The 20,478-nt window shown below is 39.3% G+C and overlaps 1 protein-coding gene across 7 annotated transcripts in view; it reads left to right on the top strand.

The window, feature by feature from the left end:
- Positions 1–20,478, top strand: part of DLGAP1 (DLG associated protein 1) — a 403,833-nt gene that overhangs the window by 103,713 nt on the left and 279,642 nt on the right. For 5 of the 7 annotated variants that reach the window (XM_066182983.1, XM_066183009.1, XM_066182999.1 and 2 more), the window contains one exon: positions 2,005–2,099. The exons of 1 other annotated variant lie outside the window; for it this stretch is intronic. The gene's annotated coding sequence lies outside the window, so the exon portion shown is untranslated. The remainder of the gene's footprint in view (positions 1–2,004; positions 2,100–20,478) is intronic. One more of the 7 variants, XM_066183018.1, reaches the window with a different exon arrangement.

Below are 20,478 nucleotides of genomic sequence, written 5' to 3'. Positions count from 1 at the left end.
CTGTGTGATTTTTAATTTAACTAACCCTTTGAAGACAGAAACTTGACATTTGCAACAATCTGGAATTCTATGCCAGGTACTTACCTAGATTATTGAAATTAATTCTTCAGTGCAGTCTGGCTGGAAAACTTCACTGTGACATGGCTACCATCAAGAGAGAAGAATAAGTGTGACTAGGTAGTAGTTATATAAATAAATTGAGCATGTCAAAATCTTCAAACATTCCTTTATGCACATCGACAAAGGTTATGTTACTTCTACAGGGGTATGATAGTGCCTGGCGGGGCCTGCAAAACACCTGTGAAGAGGAATTATATGTATTCCATAGGGAAACAGCACTAAATCTGCTGCTTAAAGTCATTAAAAGAGTGCAAATTCCTCTAATCAATTTGCTTACTGAGTGCTTGCTAACAGCTCTAAACATTCAGTTTTCCAGGAGAACTCAGCACAGCAGTATAGGTCACATCTGGCTCTTCATTCACATTAGATATTAATTCCAGTTTTAAAAGTGTTTCCGGTAACACTGTAGATGTTGTTGAGGTTAACTTAACGACTGGCAGTCTAAAACTTCTCTATGCTGAGCCTCTCACTTTATTGCTATGTTTGATCTGAAAGTTCCCATGTTGGGCATGTGAAGAGATCCTACTGTGACTGGATATTTTCTGTGCATGATTTTGGGATACCTCATTCTTGGAAGAGATGTATTTTCTAAGTACTATTGGGTGTTTTATTAGAAGAATCCTTTTCAGAAGGGTGAAATTCCTGTGCTTCATGAAGTTTGTTAGTTTTTCTCATCCTCTCCCAGTGTGTTTTCAGCATGCTTGGTGGTTTTTTTCCACCACCTTCTAAAGTGGTTATCATTCCTGTGATTCTCTTGAGCCTCACCCTGCTGAAAATCTGCTTCATGTTGACTTCATTTTGCCTACCATCCTGAAAGCAAAAAACTGTTTTTGTCAGGTAACCCATAACCCTTCTTGAAGGACAGAGTGACTCAGCCTTGCGGAAGGGAAGCCAGCACACCCAGTTTGCATTTTGGACACTTCAGAAGTCCACCCACTTCAACCCTCCATACCCAGTATATGAAAAACCAGGAAAATGGGGGTATATACATACTGGTCTCTTGTCCAGAGTGGGAAAGCAATGATTTTCATTGAAATGATAAGTCTCTTCATTCAGTTCCTGTCAGTTGTTTGCCATACTGAATTTTACATAATAAAATTATTTTTTCCAGGTTTTGAAAAACTCTTCATATAGTTGAAAGTATTCTAGTGCAGAGAAAAGGAAAAAAAAAAAAGAGCGGAAATAAACATTTGAATAATACTTGGTAGTATTTTTATTTAATTTGAGGAATGTTTGCTATTGCACACCCTAAGACTGGTTTTACCTGGGGATTCATTGTGACATTATGAAATTGGTATGTGGGGCGTCTTTGTCTTTGCTTCCCAGAAAAGAATTATATTCTTTTTACTTAAGACCTTTATTCAGAGATCGAAAATTGATGCTGTTACATTGTCTATTATTTTGTAGATGCTAAATTCCTTCCAAATAGACCATCTGTAAGCAGTAAGCCTCAAGGTGTTAGGAAAAAAAGCAGAATAAACTACAATGTGATCTAAAATTTGGATGATGTATCAAAGAGAAAAGGTGTTTTAGGTTATAAATATTCTATTTTAGGCATGTGTATTTTGAATTATTATTGTAGTTTAGCTCAGAAAGACTGGTTTTTTCAGTCCCTAAGACTATGCAAGTGTCAGCTAGTGCTGAATTCTTGGGATACAGTGCTGATTAGGATTTCAGAATGGGTAGTTACTGGGGAAGCAGGAAAAAGTTTGCGTGTTGAATCCAGAAACAGAATCTACTTTTAGTTGCAAGGCTTGCTTTAGTCAGTGTCAAAGGAGAGAGCATTGCACCTCAGGCAAGAAAATATGACTGTTTAATGTTTGAGACAGATCTCATGCTTAAGCCCAGAAACTGAAGTATAACTGTTGTTTGTTTTTATTTTAGCAGGGAAAAAGCAATAATCCCAACTGGCAGTCCAAAAATAACCAGATTGGAGGGTGGAAGGAAAAAGAAGGAAAAGGGAAGACTAAAATGGAGAGGTAAATTGTTATTGTGTGGCCACAGTTCCCTTGCAAGGAGGAGCAGGGAGGCAGCATTTTATCAGGAGTATGTGGGAATGCAGTGGTCTGTGGTGGCTGCAAAGTAGACTGCAAAGGAGGAGCAGAGACACTACTGCTACACCACACCATTTAAAATAATTAATAAGATCTGTGGGAGAGAAAGGGGAGTATCTCCAGTTCTCTAGAGATGTGAACACCTTGTGGTCTGTTTTTTTCATAAAGTTTCTTAAATACCTCCTGAATATTGCACTGTTTATAGTAATTCACTGTAATGTTATCTCTCCCCATTTCTATGGTGACTCCTGGTCTCACATAAGTAGCTTTAGTCTGGGTGGTTCCAGCATTGGGAAAGTCTGATTCTTTGCAATGGAAGTGTTCAGGAGCAGTTTCTTATTTGTGATTCCTTTTCCTTGATCATCAGATTAATGGGGTGTGTTGTGGATGTTGTGGGATTGTGGCATGTTTAGGCTGTGATGCATGGATATTTTGCATCTTCTCTGTATTTGTGGAAATGAAAAACCTCAGCCACAATGGAAGGAAAGTTCTGAGTCCTGAGATGGATTCTCCCTTTTTACTGATTCAGAAGTGAGCTGTGGTATGATAACATTTGAGGACTGGAAATGTGATGGTAGGAAAGTAGAAAATATGAGAGTCTGAAAGTACTCAGAACCCAGTTTCAACATCTATTGCTTTTTTTTTCCTCTTGAAAATAAATTTAAATGTTTCTTCTTGAACATTTTAAAAGTGCAGTATGTTCTTCCTGGAAAGTACTGCTGCTAGATATTACATAGGCTGCCATTTTTAAGGTTTGAACCATAAATGACATACAGAGAAGCATTTTGCTAGTAATTAATATTATTTATTTATGTTACTTTATTTTTTTATTGTACAGCTTTGTTTTATATTACATGTTTGGACTTGAAGCCTTTCTTCTAAATTTTGCATTAGTAATTACAGAAAAAGTTGGTAGTTTTCTCTAATCATTTATCTCACCTATGGTTTAAAAGAATAGATGGCAACATGTAATTGTATTCCCTCAAAGCTAAGTGGTCTGGAGAAGGCTGAAATAACCCAGACCACACTGAAAGATCGCACATGTTTTGTTGCAGAGGAAAATGCAGAGCCCTGTGTTTAGGCTGGGATAACCCTGCACAACAGCACAGACCGTGAGGTCAGCTGGCTAGCAAGCAGCTTGGTTGCTTCTGGAGGTATCCCTGGTGAATGATGAGTTGTGGATAAATCTGCAATGTGTCCTTCCAGTACACAGCAGTTGTGTCCCAGGCAGTGTTACCAAGCAGCAAGTCCTTCCTTCCCCTCCTTGTGATGAGAGCACATTAGGAGAGCTGCAACCAGTTTGGAGCCTTTTGCTAAAAGAAATTCCCTGATGTCCTGACTTGAGTCCAGCAGAGAGCTACCAAAGAGGTCATGGGGCTGGAGAACATCTGAGGTTGTGCAGGGTGAGGCTGAGAGAACTGCGTTTGTCCAGCATTAAGAGATCGTTGATGGGAGGTCTCATTGCTGTCTTCACTACCTGAGACATACAGAGCCAGACCCTTCTCAGAGGTGTGTAGTGAAAAGACCAGAAGCCACAGACTAAACACAGAAAATTATGAGTAGGCATTTGGGGTAATGACCAGGGTAAAATCATGAGAGCAAATGTACTGTGAGGCTGAGGGATCTCCATCCTTGGAGCTATGCAGAACTTGGCTGGACTGGCTTTGAGATGGCTGCTTGGACCAGATGATCTCTAGAGATTGCTGCCAGCTTAGGTGGTTTTGTGCATACCAGTGGAAGGCCAAGAGGGGCATAAATGGAATTTCCAATGGGATTATGCAGCATAGGAGGCATCACCTTAGAATCACATGCATGTTTGTGGGTTGGAGTTTGTTGGGGCTTTTTGCTAAAATCCTTCTGGCTCTTACTTTAACCTTAACTTACTTGAGAACATTTCAGTAGTTTCTCATTTTAAGAATATTTTGATTGTTTTTATGTTTTTCAGATTTGCAATCGTAACAATTTATCTTCTTTCTCATAATAACTTTAGCAACAGATAAGGGCCTTGATGATCCAATGCCCCATTTCTTTGTAAGCTTTGATCAGTGAAGTAGATAAAAAAATCAATTTCTGAATTATTCTGGTTTGGATTTTGCCTGGATACTGTCTGTAAATAGTAGAGATGATTTACACTTATCTTTTGGTTCCTGCTTCAGGCTCTCAGCAAGCTCCAGCAGATATGAAATGGGTACGATGAGCTATAGCAATATTTAGAAGGCTCTGTTCAGAGCTGTGGTTCTAGCAGCTTGTTTCGCATGTAGTAATTTTAAGTTCTGGAAGACAAGGTAAAAAGCTAGCAGTCTCCCAAACAGGTGAGACACAGTGCAATCAAGTCTCTAAAGGCACTACTTTGTAAGGAGAATGCAAAAAGTACGTTTTGTGTGCTTTACTTTAAATCACTTGGTAGCTTTAAACCCATTTGCTAGACATTATTTACTCTCTGGAGGCTGCTTTCATGGACCTTCTTGAGAGCTGAAGTTACTCAGAAGTTCACCTGCTTTGAACCTGAGTAAATGGGCAGGTAACAAGTAAATCTCCCATGCAAGGATTTCCACCTACCAATGTGACTTACTTGACTCAGATGGTTTCTTTATTGCCACATGTCAGTCACCTGCATATCTGTGTTGTGTAGTGTGTTTGGGCCTCCTCTTTCAAGAAGGTCACTTGGCATCTCTTCTGAGCTCAGCTGAAGGCAGTTCATTCCTCCTGTAGAAGTCTCACAGTATTCCTCATTTCCTGGGAGTCCTTGGGGCATGGTGTGAGCTGCATGAGCTACTCTGGAAGGGCCAGCTTATCCATTGCTACATTGATGCAGAAGCTGTAGGGCCCTGCTGTGCCCCATCAGATCAGACTTTTTCTGTATGTGCACAGATAAGATGCACAGATAAGAAATATGTCACCGCTGAACCAGCTTATCCCACTTACATCCTGTTCCCAAGGAGAGCAGTCTCTGGCAGGCAGGGCACAAGGCACAAGGCACAGATTAGCCAGGCAGTGGCTGACCTCCTCTCAAGGGGACAACTGGGGGAACACAAGTGCTTGTGTTGAGCAGTGCCCATGGACTGGGCTCAGCACAGTGTTTGTGTCCGTGTATGTTCATGCTAAAAATGGAGCATCTTGGGACCATGATTGCAGCTGTGTGCATGGGTGTGTACAGAAGACTCAGTCACTTCACTAATGATGGTCTGGGTAGGCTTTTGGTGGAGCTGATATAACTTTGTGATGCAGCCTGGTCGGATGCTCAGGGCAGCGGTCAGACACTGCACTCTGTGTCACTTCACTGTTTAGTATTCTTTACCATTGAGTAGCAATTGAAAGTGCTTATGGTCCTGCTCCTACTTCCCCTGAGGTCTGGTCACCCCTAGTGGTGCTGGAGAAAGACAGCTTACTCCCACCATAATAGAACAGTTTGGATTATCCCAAGGAGGAAGAAAGAGAACTGAAAAAGTGAAGTGAAAGGAGGAAATATCATACAGAAATTACTTATTTTTGTTTGATTTTGTAGTCATTACCTTGTTCTCCCTTGGATAGATTAGAATTACAAATTTTACAGAGCAATTTAAGCTAGTATTAAACTCATATATAATCAGCCCTTAAAGTCTGTTAACTAGTTTTATACTCAGAGAAAAGTGATGGAATTGCCAGCTTCCTGAAATGCGTATACTTCCTATGAGCTACCCAGACTGCTCTAAAAGAATCGTGTCATCAGTTTGGCCAGCTGACAAGGCATATGGCAAACTCTTTTATGATGCCTGTTATCTGTAATGATAGCTGTTTGTGTAGCTGCGCTATTCACTGAGTGAGAGTAGAACAGTAGTGCAGCAATTGCTACTAAGTGGAACAAACTGCAAAAGGACAAAAAAAAAAAAAAATTGAAGACCAACATTTTAGAAATGCAAGAAAAAGAAAAGCAGCAGTCACCCAAGGGAGTTTCTATAGCAGCAGTAATCTGAAACACCCAGGCACATTGCCAAGAGCTCCAGTAGGTTGTTAATCAAAACTTCCAAATCTCCTGCCAATCCAAGGCTCTCTTAGCATCAGAAGGGAAAGCTGTCACATAATGATGTGATACTTCAGTTACATAAAGAAATTTTCAATTTTTTTTTTTTTTTTTTTTTTTTTTTTTTTTTTTTTGGTGACGAATATTCTTGTCCTAAGCAGATTTTTTTCTTTTTTCAGCCTTTAAGAGAATCCTTCCCATTGGAGTTTCAAGTGAAGTAGTGTATTTTTAAACATTATTACATTTAATTTTTAATAAGCATACAGGATACTTTCAGGTACCCTAGAGAATATATTCTCTTTTATTGGTTTCAAATAGGTATTCTAGTAGTAAAACGCAAATCTCATAATTCTTCCTCGGAATGGCAAAAGCTAGTAAGAAGAAGATTAAGCAAGTGTCTGTGTAAAGCAGACACTTTAATTGCAATGTAAAATTTAAGTAAACTCTGTAAAAGTGCTCCAGTTATCTCTTTAGTTGCCAGTAATATATGGCTTTGCTTCAGGCATTGAATGAACTAAAAAATAGCATCAGGCACTTCCTGTTTGTATGGAGAGTTGATTTCTTAATATTATCACGCAATAGGCATTTTTTTCAGCTGATGCTGACAAATCCCATTATCTAGGAGGTGTTTCTGTTGTGTAATCTTAGCAACGGTGAGGGCAGCAGTGATTTCAGCCTTTTCCATCTTAATTTTCTGGGTGATGTTTTTTTCAGTTCACTTGGGGGGAGAGGAGAACGCGGCTGGACGTAAAAGGAAAGTGTGCGTTTTGGCGTGGTTTTCCCTTCCCACTGCTTGCCTGGCAAGCCCTCCGTGATCCCAGTGAGGGTGCTGGAGAGAAGCAGGAGGGAGGGCAGGAAGCAGAGGCAGAAACTGCTGGCCATTCACACCGGGAGTGTTCCAGGGCACCGCGCTGTTCACTCTGCCAGTGGTGGGGTCAGTGCTAATTTACACAGTCTGGCATGTTTCAAGGGGAAATTCACTGCTAAGGGAATGTCTGTGAGTACACGTGGATGCCAGTGAGCTTGGAGAGCTGTGGTTTTAAGCTGTGTTTTTATAGGAGCTGTGCTGCCATAGAAACTGAGAGACTATACGTAAGCTTTGTCTTTCTATGTAAATAGCCATAAGTGCCTTTGGCCTGCCTAAATCTTGGGAGAGAGATTTATGGGGCTTAGGAGAGGAGGAGTTCCCTCCCCCATGACCCTATTTCCCAAAAATACCATATGTCAACAGGATTCTTTTAAGGGAGCTGTTAAGAATATTAGTGAAACAGAGCATCCTGTGGTTTTTGTAGGATAACCCATGTCATTTGATTTGGAGAAAAGCTTTCACCAGTCTGGTTTTCAGCCTGTCGGAATGGAGTGGAGAAATTTGACATGGAAGTATAATTCTGAGTGCTGCTTTATAAGTCTCAAATTTTGTCTTATAGCTGCTGTTTAGCCCCTATACTTCTGCTTTAGCACAATTCCAGCTATTGTGAGTAGAGTCATTAAAACCATAAAGATCCCTGTATGACATGATAAATCAGTCTGTTACGGGCCAGAAGGCATGCTCAATAGCCTTAGGCAAAATAATTGTAAGGTAATAAACCCAAGAAGATGGGATGTATAAACTGGAATACTTTCAAGCCAGTAGGGACACTCTTTATCTCAGTAGTAGTTTTGTTTACTACACTTGTAGCTATGTAAGAAGTACACAATCTTTTCTTGGATCACTGACTAGTTCAGGGTGCTGAAAGAGCCTAGATACCTTAATGGAGACACAGGAGGAATGAATCCCAGGCTAACAACTTCAGATTTCTTTAAGAATGAAGCTTTACCCAAGGATCAATAAAATAATTCCACTGTTTTGCCTATCCATCAACCCTCCTGAAAGACGGTCTGCACTTCTGTCAAACATGAGGTGGCTGTCAATGCAGGTAGGGGCAGGATGGCATTGATCTAGTTTAGATGATGTGACAGCTTTGAACATCATGAGTTTCAGTTCAGGCTGTAGATCCCGAGTAAATACTCAGAAAAGGGACTGGTCTTGAAAAGCCTGTGGCAGAGCATTTTTGGCTATGGATGAGTGCAGTGCTCTTAGTAATTGCAAGCAAGATTGGTTTCCCCATTTGATTTGGACATTTTAAGCTGTCTGTGCATCTAGTCTGAGCAATGTCTGGGTGCCTTTTCCTGCCAATGGAAAAGTGACAATACATCTCGTCTTAATGTGGCTGGATGAAATTACATGTGTTGAATATCCCACTTGGATTTCTACTGAACTGAGTATGATTTTATGTACTTCAGGCCATCACAGGCCCCCCACAAGTGGAATTCACTTTCATGTATTGCACTCTTGCGTCAATGAAGATTATTAGAAGATTGCTTTTTTAAAAAAGAAAATAGTATACTTGGATTGCAATTCTGTGTTCAGGACAGACCACAAATTGGAATTTTATACCCAAATCCATCAGTCAGTTATGTAACAGGCAGTCTAAATCATGCTTGTGATACTGGTAGTCTACTTGTAGAGCCATAAATTATTGATCTGCTTCCTGCAGATAGTTTGCCCTTTCTGACTTAGACTAAAATTATTTACTGCCTTGGTTTTTACAAATGCTTGTGTCACACAGGCCTTGTTAAAAATAATAGAGGCAAAAACTTCTGGAAGAGGTTTGAAATATAGAAACTCTGTAAGAGAGTTCAGTCTCCTGTGTGATACTGGGTTGATCAGTTTATGCAAACCACTTTTTCATGGCAGTCTTCATTTCCACTTCTCTGTAGAAACAGAAAAAAAAAAAACTTGTACAGAAATCTGAAGGGTTTTGGATCCTTTTCACTGATTTTTCCTAGAAATCCAGTTACAAAATTATCAAGAAGCTGTTCTAAAATCTTATCCCTGTAAAAGGACTCTCTGCTTTGCAGCAATGGGTTTAATGACAAAGGCGCTTCATAACGAACCTGTTTTAATAAAATGCAGTAACCGCTGTGAACTTCAAGTGTGCCATAAATTGCTGCACTATTTTTTTATTTACTTTTAATCTGGCAGAAACTGATAGTTTGATTTTCAATTTTAAAGAGCTGTTCATTTTATGAGATGTGTAATGAGTTACAAATGTAAATTTGATCTAGGAAAAGTACAAGAATTTTCCACTGCAATTGGTCCCCTGGCATTGTGCCCCAGAATGGAGATAAACAAGGACATACAGGCTGAACGAAAAAATGTCCCTTTGGTATCTAATGTGGTTTGGTTTTAATGTCACGATTATTGCAGACTCTTGAAAGGGCACTCTTGCACACAATGGGTCACTGCGAGAAGGGAGTGTGAGAAGGACTGGAACGTCACTAGGAATCAGTCATTTCTCTCACAGGTGTTTACAGCTCTTCCCTGAGGACAGCAGAAACAAGAATAACACCACAATCTTTGGCTATGGGGAAACCAACTTTTGTTCTGAGACCCACATTTACAGCCATGGCTGAAACATACCATTGTGTTACACGTTTCAGCTGGGCTCCTATTCCCATAATTTTTACTAACAAGAAAATTAATCTATTCTCAGAATTGCATTTAATGCACCATTTCTATTTTTCACATTCAGCCCACATGGTGCTGTGCCTGAATAAAAGCAGATTGCTTCCTTTCTTATTCAGACACTCTGGCTAACCCTCATATACATAAAAGAACTGCATCAAAGTTACCACCCACTGAACATACACATTTTTTTTCATGAATTGGGTCCAATCCCTCTTTAAAGAAGCTGTTAAAGGGATTGGGTAGCTTCTTTGCATGTTATGCAGATTCTTCCCACTTCACAGATTCAGCAGCAGCTATTGTTAGGAGCTAAAGAAGCCATTTTCCTACCAATTCAAGTGAAATATTAGTCCTGCTCCATAATAAGCTTAGTGAGTATTTACTGGATACTGAGGTAGTAAAGAACCCCTAGAGATCTTGAGTGGAATATAAATAGATTACCTTTTACAGGGTCTCAATGAGAGGAAGCTGAGAAATATGTCAGCTGTTTAATTATTAACATTCAGTATAAATCAATAGCAAAATAGGCTTTGATGGTGATCTTCAAAAGGGTTTTAATCATTACTTCCCTCATACACAGAAAGTAAGTCTGAGCACTGGGGGTTTAGCCTATGTGTCTCTTAACTGTACTGGAAGGCTACCAGGGTGGTGTTGCAGTGACTTTAGTAGCAATAATTAAGATAGCGCCATTATTTAAACATATTGGCATTTGGGACTCTTGCTACCACATGGCATACCTGGGTATTCCTGAAGCACCAAGGGCAGACTAATGAACAAAATTCACTTAAATCCCACTGAAATTAATTAAGTTTCATGGTAGGACTGTAGATTTTGGGCCCATGTGATGCATGTGCATGGCACAGAGTGGAATCAAAAGCTTTATGATTCGCCTTTAGTGTGGTGTCCCTGCCAACTGACAGGATTCAGATGAGCACACTGGGTCCTGAGGACAAGGACAACTTTGGAGCCCAGTTTCTCCATGAACCCACTTTCACAGTTTGAATTTGTGCACTTCATTTTGCATTTTATTTGATACTACAGAAAGATATGGTATGTGAGCCCCTGGGGTGTGTGTTCCCTAGTTTGTATAGAAAAGTTATTCTAAGTGAGGCTGGGAAGAGGTGTGGAATGTAAAGCAGGGTGGGGCAGGGGGAGAACAGTTTGCAAGTGCAGGAGCAGGTGCAAGTGACATGGAGAGAAAAGAATAATTTTATAGTAGAAAATACAGAGCTGCTAAATTTTCTGTCTTGAAGTCTTGGTGCAAAGCGTTTGAGAGCCGCAGCTTCCTGATGGATTCCCTACAGCTATCCAAAATAGGATCTTCCGCTATTCCTGCAGAAAGTCCCCCCCCCCCCATTCCATATTTCTGCATCTTCAACTAAATGAATGTCCTCCCACCTTCCGGCTGCTCTAACTCTGTCTTGCTTGCCCTGCTTCTCATCCCTAATGTACAAACTGTACTCATACCAGGTTGTGAATGCTCCAGAACTGCCTCCGCCTCTAAACACTTCCCTTACAACCTGTACATGTCCTTGCACACTCCTTCACCTCAGCATCCCTTCTCTGCAAGAGCTTGGAAGATGAACCTAGGGCTGCAGCTGCAGCTAAGCTTCCAATATATTTAGCTTCTCTGCAGTCACAGATGGTCTCTTATCTCTGATCCCTGGTGTGCTAGCCCAGGTGCTCGGCCATGCAGGCTCCCAGGTGCTCCGACTGGGTCCGTGCTGGGCCACACAGGCATCCCAGGATAGACGGAAGCTGCGCTGTTTGTGCTGTGACCTGGCTGCCAGAAGAGCTCTGGTAGAAAGGCACTCTGTGCGGGCTGAGCTCTGGCACTGTGCTCCTCCCTTTGTCACGGTACCCTGCATCAGTGTGCCTACAGTCAGGTGCTAGTCTGCCATGAGAATTCTGCTTTGTATGTGGAGTCTTGTGTGCAAAAAAAGTGAGGCAGAGAACAGCTGGGTAGAGTAGGAGCTGGTGTCTGTGAACTGCATTGGCTAGTCCAAATCCAGCTGGATTGGATGACTGGATTTCCTGTCCGGTCACTGGGTGACTGGATTTTCTTTCAGTGTCACCCAGTGACTTGGGGGTGGGCTCACTGCTGAAGTCATTAGGCCATCTGGGTTGTCTCATGGGTCATGTCAAAAAATTCATCACTCACTATGTTTTCTGATTTCTTGGTTTGTCTTTTTTTAAATAATGAACCCTAAACTGAACTAGTATATGTGACTCTTCATACAGTCCATTACACTACCTTTGCAATTTGGACAGATACTATTTAAGCTATAGCTTATGTTGTTATTTTTTAATCCTTCTGTTTCAGGACCTAGATATGAAATATTTTCATGGGGCAGTTTGAAAATCTGATCTGCAAAAATGGTATTTTGAAATTCATGTGCTTAATACCACAGGTAAAATTTGCTCAGCAGGTGTGCTTTACTTTAGTTATTTTCTGGTATACTGATACTGGTGATAGGAAAAGGGTTTTTTCTTTTCTTGTTAGCAAACATCTAACAGTCACACTAAAAATGTCAGAGTGCATTATTCTATTCCTTCCCTTACCTCCCTGATCACATCCTTTTATTGCTATTGCTATTGCAGTGCCTCCTTCAATTAAACAGCTAAGTAGACCTCTTCCACTGCTTACACCGACATGTATTTCTTGATGTGGGGTTAGTAGTTCACACTTGCTGCTGCTTTTCTGCCTATTGCCAAGTCAGTATGAACTTGTTCAGACTCTGTTCAGTCCCTGTAGCTTCAGAATTTGAGTTCCATTGCCTGCTTTCAAATGTGTGCCTGCTTCTTGGATGAGCAAAGTACTTCTGCCAGGATGACAAGATTTCATATGCTGAGCCACCCAGATCATCTTACCATAATCTCACAATAATAAATCTTTGACAGAAACATTCTCTTCTAGAAGTCCTGCTAATGTACACTGTGTTTGCTAAGGAAAATGGTTTAGAGCTATGAATCATTTCATTAGAGTTGCATCATTTTTCCACAAGGGAGATTCAGAGAATTATTGATCTGGAATAGCATAAAATGAAATCAAGTCCCTTTATTTTTCTTATCATTATCTTAAATTTCACTGTTCAAAACGATATTTTTCAGTATTTCTGTTCCTAAGGTTATGCTTGAGAGTAATTTATCCTTTCCATTTCCTGCCCTTTGGTTTTTCCTTTCAAGCATTTTTATTACAAATAATGTCATATTTTAGTTCAATGTATTCATGGGATATTATTATGCTGATAGTTACAGTGTTTTTTAAATCCCACAGTGGGTCAGTAGAATGACAAAGCTCAGAATCAAATCATCTGGGAAGACATGTTACTTGTAACCTTCCAAATCAATGAAATAAATCCACCAGTAGTTCTGCTTTTGAACTTGTTTTTCCTAAACCAGTGCTTGGGAGAAAAATAGCGTAGTGACTTGCTACACGGGTAGTTTTTCATTTTTTATCATTTGATCAGGAAGCTCATTTTGCTGAAAGGCTTAATAAATACTATCCAATGCACTAACTAGCCGAATCAGTGAAAGCTGGTAGAGTTCCATCTGCAAAGGATTGGCATAACAGTTATATTACCCCAAGTATATCCAGGCAGATCCTGAACTGTGTAATACAAATGGCCAAGATCAGTTCATGGAATAGTAAAAGTTGTTGGTTTTCAATAAATGATTGATAATGGAACAATAATTCAGAACTTAAGATTATGGCATTTAAATTAACCATCATACTTTATGGAAAAGAACCGTTTTTGTATCCTCAAATACTTAACACTCTGTGACTCAGTCAATTGCTATCTGAATCATTTTGTATCCTGAAACTATAAAACTTCAGGAAATTTGTGCAATTTTAGAAGAAAAATGCAAGAAAAAAAATCTTAAAAAGGAAGTGCTTCTCGGTAGAACGTGCCCTGTTACAAAGCCTTTTTCTTTAATCAAGGAAAATTTTTTGCTTTGAGGATGCCCTGTTTCCTTTTTCAGCAGATCTGTAAAATTACTTTCGTGAGTTACATCTTCAGAGGTGTTTGCTGATATTTGGGATACCATATTGTTTAGTGAACATGTTTTTATTCTGGTCAAATTAGTAATTATTTGCCTGATTTTTTTTTTTTTTTGTCCATTCCAAATCCATTTCTGGAGTCTGTAGGATTATGAAAAAGGTGTCCTTTTCCTTGGCAATCACCAGCATTGCACTGGCATTATTAAATTTCTGTCAGTTTTTCTAACTGGAGTTCTGGCATGCTGCTATGGCTGTTAAAATGGGATTGATTAATCCACTTTTCATTTTCACATGCTTGTGAACAGACTTATCTCCTAGCATAGACTTCTATTTGTCCTTTTTATAGCTGATGCTAAACTAGTTATAGCTTGATTAATCCAATAATTGTATCGAAATCAGAAAAATGAAAATAAAATTGGGTATTTTATTTAACTTGAGCTAAGAGCTAAGAATTTAATCAAAGCTAGTTGCTTAGGGTGTCTCTGTAGGCATTGGTGAGAAAAGGACAATCACAAAGTATAATATGTTTCTTCCCATTTAAGACATTTTCACAGTTTAGAGGATACAGAGATTGCTGTTTCTCTCCATTTTCTGCTAAATGAAGCTTAGACTGAATGCTAGCCTCCAAGGTTTCTGATATCAAACAAGCTGTATTTCCACTTTTCTGTCAGGTGTGCAAGACCGAATTGTAGAATATGTACATGGGCTTCATTGTCTGACCAAGAGTTGCATATATTGCTTCTGGAGATGAATTAACCCAGATACATTTAAAACAATTCATTAACAGATGCAGTTTCAGAAGCAACTTCATAAAGACATTGCCCCGTAAGTGTACTCCTGTAAATAGTACCCCCCTAAAGCCTTTTCCCACCTTTTAGTTAAATGCCATTCTCTGTAGTAAGAATTGTAACACTGGCTGCAGTTTTTACGGTTTTCTCTGAAATGCTTAGTACATTTTTTTTAGTTCTGGGAACTATTAATGGCAGATGTTGGAGGTAGGAGAGTAGGGCTGTCAGCACTGGTAGGTGGTCAAAGATGTTCTTTCATTCCATGCTGTGGAAGCAAGTGATTTCTGTCCCCTTGGTTGTAACAGAGTTGTCTCTCCCTGTTACCAAATAAAATGTTCATAGCCCCACTCGCACATGGTTGACACATTTGCTTTAGGCAGGTGCTTTGTCCTGTTGAAATTGTTAGGTCTTGGGATGCTTAAAATATTGCCTGTAGAGTTGTCAATGTAGAATTGCCATTTGACCTACTGGCACCTAAATTTAAGCTTATCAGTTGTGAATATGCTAGGCTGTGCTTAGAAAACTGATACCACTTGCCTGTCCAAAAGAGCTGCACAAAGGCACGTCTAGATTAATGAGCAAGGAACTGATACTTGCTATGCTGCAAGGAAGCTTTTGTCTTACTGTAGCTGGTCAGATGCACAGGAGGCTAAGCAGTCTGAGAATGTTGTCTTTCACCATTCACCATAGCTGGAACTATAATAACAATTATCACTTCTTGAATGTTTTCTTCATTAATTTAATTTTCTGTGGACTTGAATGACTTATTTTCATTTGCTATTGTCAAAATATATCCTTCTCTGGCTTTCTCATGGATGTGGAAATTCATACCTTTTTGTCCAGTACTTAGGGGAGGTTTTTTGCAAAGTATGTTTTAAGCACTCATTTGATCTTCTTTACTTGTATTTGTTGTAAGAATCATATTCAGATAATTCACATCTGCATTTCTGTGTGCTCTCAATATCTGACATACGTGAACAATGACCAGTAGTTCTGAAAATAAACATTTTTATAGTATGCCCACTTAAAAGCAAAGTTTAATGTTGATTTTATTATTTTCTTTAAGATGCAGTAGATAGTGCCACATTTCTTAAAATTCTTGACCAAAACATTTAAATGTTTTAATTAAACAATTAAACTCTTTTTAATACTTTATATATATATCTTTTTTAATCCTTAGGCATGGAGACATGATGTTTTTCTGTGATCTGAATGCATGGACTTCTTTCACATAATTGATAATGCACAAATACCAGTTGACTTTCTGAATAAATGGATATTGGAAATGCTTTATCAATTAATCCACTATGAAAATAAGTACATAAATATATATATGATCACAAAAATTATGCACATTCACAGAGACATAATCCTCTATATCTACATATTTGCATATATGCGTAAATAAAGAACTTGCAAAAATTGTTTGAAAATGGAAGAAAAAATTAGTTCAAAATCAGGAGAAAACATATAGAGGGTGACATTGGGAACAGCGAGAGATCTTAAGTGCTAGGAGTATATATGTCATATGTCTTTTGCTAACTTCAAAAAAAAATTGGGAAGAATCACCACTGATTCCAATGGTGTTAGAATATATTGATAACCAGATGTGAAATAAGTATCTTTCTCTCCTTAAGTACTTGTTGCTAGAGTTTGCAAAGTAGTTTTAGCAGTGACTGGTCCTATGTGTACTAGCCACTAGAGGGGGGATGAGACACATCTTTTGTCATGAACCCTTGCAGATAGTTGGTGGCAGAAATCTTCTTCATTTTTATCTTCTGTAGAGTATGGTCTTATGACTAGTCAATCATCTGAAATCCTCTCACTTTGTGTCCTCAAGGTGTAATAATCCTCATTTCAGATTCACAGAATCACAGAACAAGTTCGGTAGGAAAGGACCTTTGGCCATCTACAAAGATAGAGGTGATTTCCAATCTTAAGTAGGTAGGTCAAGCCTTTGTACAGGCAGGTTTTAAGGGTCTCCAAGAACAGAGATTCAACAGCTTTCAATCCAATCTAGTCTAGAATTTGGCCACTTATGCCCATGCTTTACATTTTTTCCCCAAAATTTAATTGGAATATCCTTTGTCACAGCTTGTATCTGTTGCCTTGCAACCTTACATTGAGCACCATGAGGAGACTCTTTCTCTGTCTCCTCTACACCTTCCCTCTGATTAGTTGCATACCCTTGTAATATCTGTCCACCCACAGCCTTCTCTACCTGATACTGAGGAAACCAGTTCCTTCAGAGTCTGCTGGCATGTCACCTACTCTAGACCCCTAGTCATTGTGGTAGCTCTCTCCTGGACTTGACCCAGTATAATAATGTCTTTCTGGGAAGCCCAGAGCCACACTTAGTTCTCACAGAGTGGTTTACAACTGCCAAACAGAAAGAAAATATTCTTTTCCTGAACCTGCAGACTACACTTGTTCCTATAGCCCAATAAGCAAATTCTCATATCTCTTTCCAATTCAACATCTCAATTACTTGCTTCTACTTTCTGTTTGATCCTTATTCTTCTCCAAACCATTAAGCCCACCCTGGCATCCACTCCTCACTTCTTTCATGTTTCACTTCTCCATCTTACCTCCTCTCTGCCTGTGTCCATATTCCCCTCCCCACTATCTTCCTGCACTCTTCTCCATATGAAGTGAAGAACATTCATCATTGTATGTAAATGTTTCCCATATATTTGTGATCTTAGATGTTGACAAGGAGGAAGAGACATTTCAAACATATGGAAAATAAAGTAATTCAAAGTTCTTGCATCCTACCACATTTTTTCATAAAAATAAAGGCTTCCATTGCCTACCCTTGGTGGCAGTTGTAAGCACACTGCAATGTGAAATGGAGATTGAGTACCACTGCAGAGATTGGAATTTACTATATTTTGCATTAAATTGCTTACCAGTTCTCCAGCTCTTGATTCTTTGCTCTCAATGTGATGCATAGGGTTCTGTCAGAGGAATGGGATTTATTTTTTCAAGTCATACATAGAATAGATTTATATGGATTTATAGATTTATGTATGGTTTATATGGCATAGAGCAAAAGGATTGCTGAAGTCAATGGAATGTTTCTAAGGCATTGAGATACCCTGTAGTGTTATCACAGCATTTACTTTCATTTTTTCTCTACAGAACTCCACCCATTTTCATGGCCACAGGTGAAGTGACATTTTCCCTACTTTCCACACTGTGTAAGCAAGCAGCAAATGTATTTCCAGGAAGGATTACATCTGCTTAGGGCATAGCTTTAAGATAATGGAAGAGTTCTCTGAGTATGATGCATAAAGGCGTGTGAAAATGCTGTTACTTGAACAGATCTCTAAATATACTTGCAAAAATTGATAATACTACAAATTATCATTGTCACATTCCATTAGAGGATTTCAGTAATTCTGCCACCGTTTTAAGGGTCTCAGATAAATCTTTTAATGTACCACTCACCTCACAGACTGCAGCATCAGGTACCGAGCCTGGCTCTTTCAGTAGAAACACTAGGTAAATGTAGCCCTATAGTCTCAAGAAGAGAGAAGGCAAGGAATACAGGCAGCTGAAATTATGTATGTAAGTGGTTTAAAAACCCTTTCTGAAAGTGAAAATAAAATATGTGATTGCAGTGATGCAACACAAACATAAATTTTATCAAATAGAACCTAGTCACTGTAATGAGGAGGAGTCTAAGTGAACTTTATGAACCTGTGGTATGATCACTGTGAAAGTTCATGGAAGTTTACTCTGGATGTTAATATGAGAGATAAGTGAGGAAAATAATACTAAATTTTACCCAAAAAAAAAAAAAAAAAAAAAAAAAAAAAAAAAAAAAAAAAAAAGGTGTTTGGACAGTCTGCTTGATAGGCTAAGCCAGGAATTTCCTTCTTCCAATATCTGATAGGATTCAGAGTTAAGTCATTTGTCTTTCCTTCTTTCCTTCTTCATTTGTCTTTCCTTATTTTTGAAATAGGAAGGAAATAAGGAATAAGGCAACAGGATTGTTCATGTATTTTTGAGGGTTCAAGAGTAGGTGTTGACCCTCATATACTAAAACTGAGACTTTCTTTCAGTGGGTACAACAGCCATATTAGTGCTGCAGTCTGCAACCCAGAGATCTGGACACTTGCAAAATAAAAAGTAGGTATAGGAATGGAATTAAGTGGCATCTTTGTTCAGATACATGAAAATTGACAATGTGGAGTATGAGGAAGAAGTAAAATTCTGCAGGTTACTCTGAGTAAATGTACTTTTCAGCGAAAATAGCTGTGAGAGATAACTTATGTGATAACACAAGTATGCTGCAAAATTATGGGGAAAACTGCCCGTGATGCTTAGCACGTATCGTTTGTAATCACTGTTCTTTCTACAAACATTTCTGTGTCAGAAGACACCAAGCTAAGTGGGTGGTTGACACACCCAGGGGATGGGATGCTATTCGAAGGATGTGGACAGGCTCATGAATTGGGCCCAGGTGAACCTCATGAGGTTCAGCATGGCCAAGTGCAAAGTGCTGCACCTGGATCAGTGCAATTCCCAGTTTCAGTACAGGCTAGGGGATGAGGAGATGGAGAGAAGCTCTGTTAAGAAGGACTTGGGGTTGCTGGGGACTGCAAAGGACATGGGCTGACAATGAGTACTTGGAGTCCCGAAAGCCAGTGGTGTCCTGGGCTGCATCAGAAGTGTGACCAGCAGGTCAAAGGAGGTGATTCTGCCTCCACTCTTGTGAGACCCCACCTGAAGTACTATGTCCAACTCTGGGATCTGCAGCAAGAGAAGGATGTGGACCTGCTGGAGCAAGTCCAGAAGAGGGACTCAGAGAAAGGCAGAGGCAACTCTCCTGTGAGGACAGGCTGGAAGAGTTGGGACTGTTCAGCCTGGAGAAGAAAAGGCTTCAGGAAGACCCTATAGCAGCCTTCCTCTACCTAAAGGGGCACTACAAGGAAGATTAAGGCTACTACTTTTTAGTAGCACCTGTAGAAACAGGACAAGGGATAGCAATTTTAACCTAGAAGAAGGTAGATTTAGACTAAATATCAGGAAGTAGATTTTTACAGTGGTAGTGATGAAAAACTGGAACAAGTTGCCCAGAGAAGTGGTAGATAAACCATCCCTGGAAATATTTAAGCTCAGGTTGGGTGGGGCTCTGGGCAACCTGATCCAGTTCAACACGTCCCTGCTCACTGCAGAGGGGTTGGGCTAGTTCACCTTTAGAGAGCCCTTCCAACCCAAACTATTCTATCATTCTATGTTGCTGTTGTTATCATAAAGCAGGCTTGAAGTTAACTCACATCACCCATATGAGCAGTCTGAGCTCTTCACCTGTGGCTGTATTTACTTCTCAATGTGCCACGTCAATTTGTACTGTGCAACCCACAAAGTCACCTTAAATACAAGTCTGAGCTGTTAAGATTTTTTAGTTTTTACATAAATAGATTTCTGTTGAGAAACTGATAGTTTCTTTGGCCTTATAAGATCTAAGGATATAAATATGATCTTTCATTTTAAAAAAACCTAAGTGTGCACACAGTAATGTCTCTTCTCATAAAAGTCTCAAGGTTATAGATCAGGAAAGCACTCCCACATCACTGCTCGAAAAGAAAGAAAGTGATTAAGGACATCCTGTAAAGAATCTCTTAAGGCTGTGTTGCTTTTGCATCTTATATGAATGATGGCTCAATACTTCTGCTTTTCAAAAAGTAGTTGTCATCCCTTTTTATAGAGGGCAAAATTGGAGCAGATAGATGAGAAGCAATTTACATAGTCATATAAAATAAGACCTTTACAAAAAATAGTCTATTAACTCAAATTGTGTCAATTCCATTATTCTAGTTTAACAGCTAAATACATTTCCTCTTTTAAAAAGCATTAAACTTGCATAGTTTTGGTTTTTTAATATATCTTTAAAAGTTATATTTGTGATATAATCCTAAACTTCTGTGCTGGTTTTGCTGGGATAGAGTTAAATATCTTCCTAGAAAATAAGTTACTTTTTTTTTCCTCATTGGCAA

Source organism: Chamaea fasciata, unplaced genomic scaffold (assembly GCF_029207755.1).
Source record: "Chamaea fasciata isolate MVZ Bird 193981 ecotype frontalis unplaced genomic scaffold, bChaFas1.0.hap1 SCAF_1, whole genome shotgun sequence".
In the NCBI taxonomy this organism is placed as follows: domain Eukaryota; kingdom Metazoa; phylum Chordata; class Aves; order Passeriformes; family Sylviidae; genus Chamaea; species Chamaea fasciata.
The sequence above is the reverse complement of the archived record's forward strand: the minus strand, read 5'-3'. Positions and strand labels throughout refer to the sequence as shown.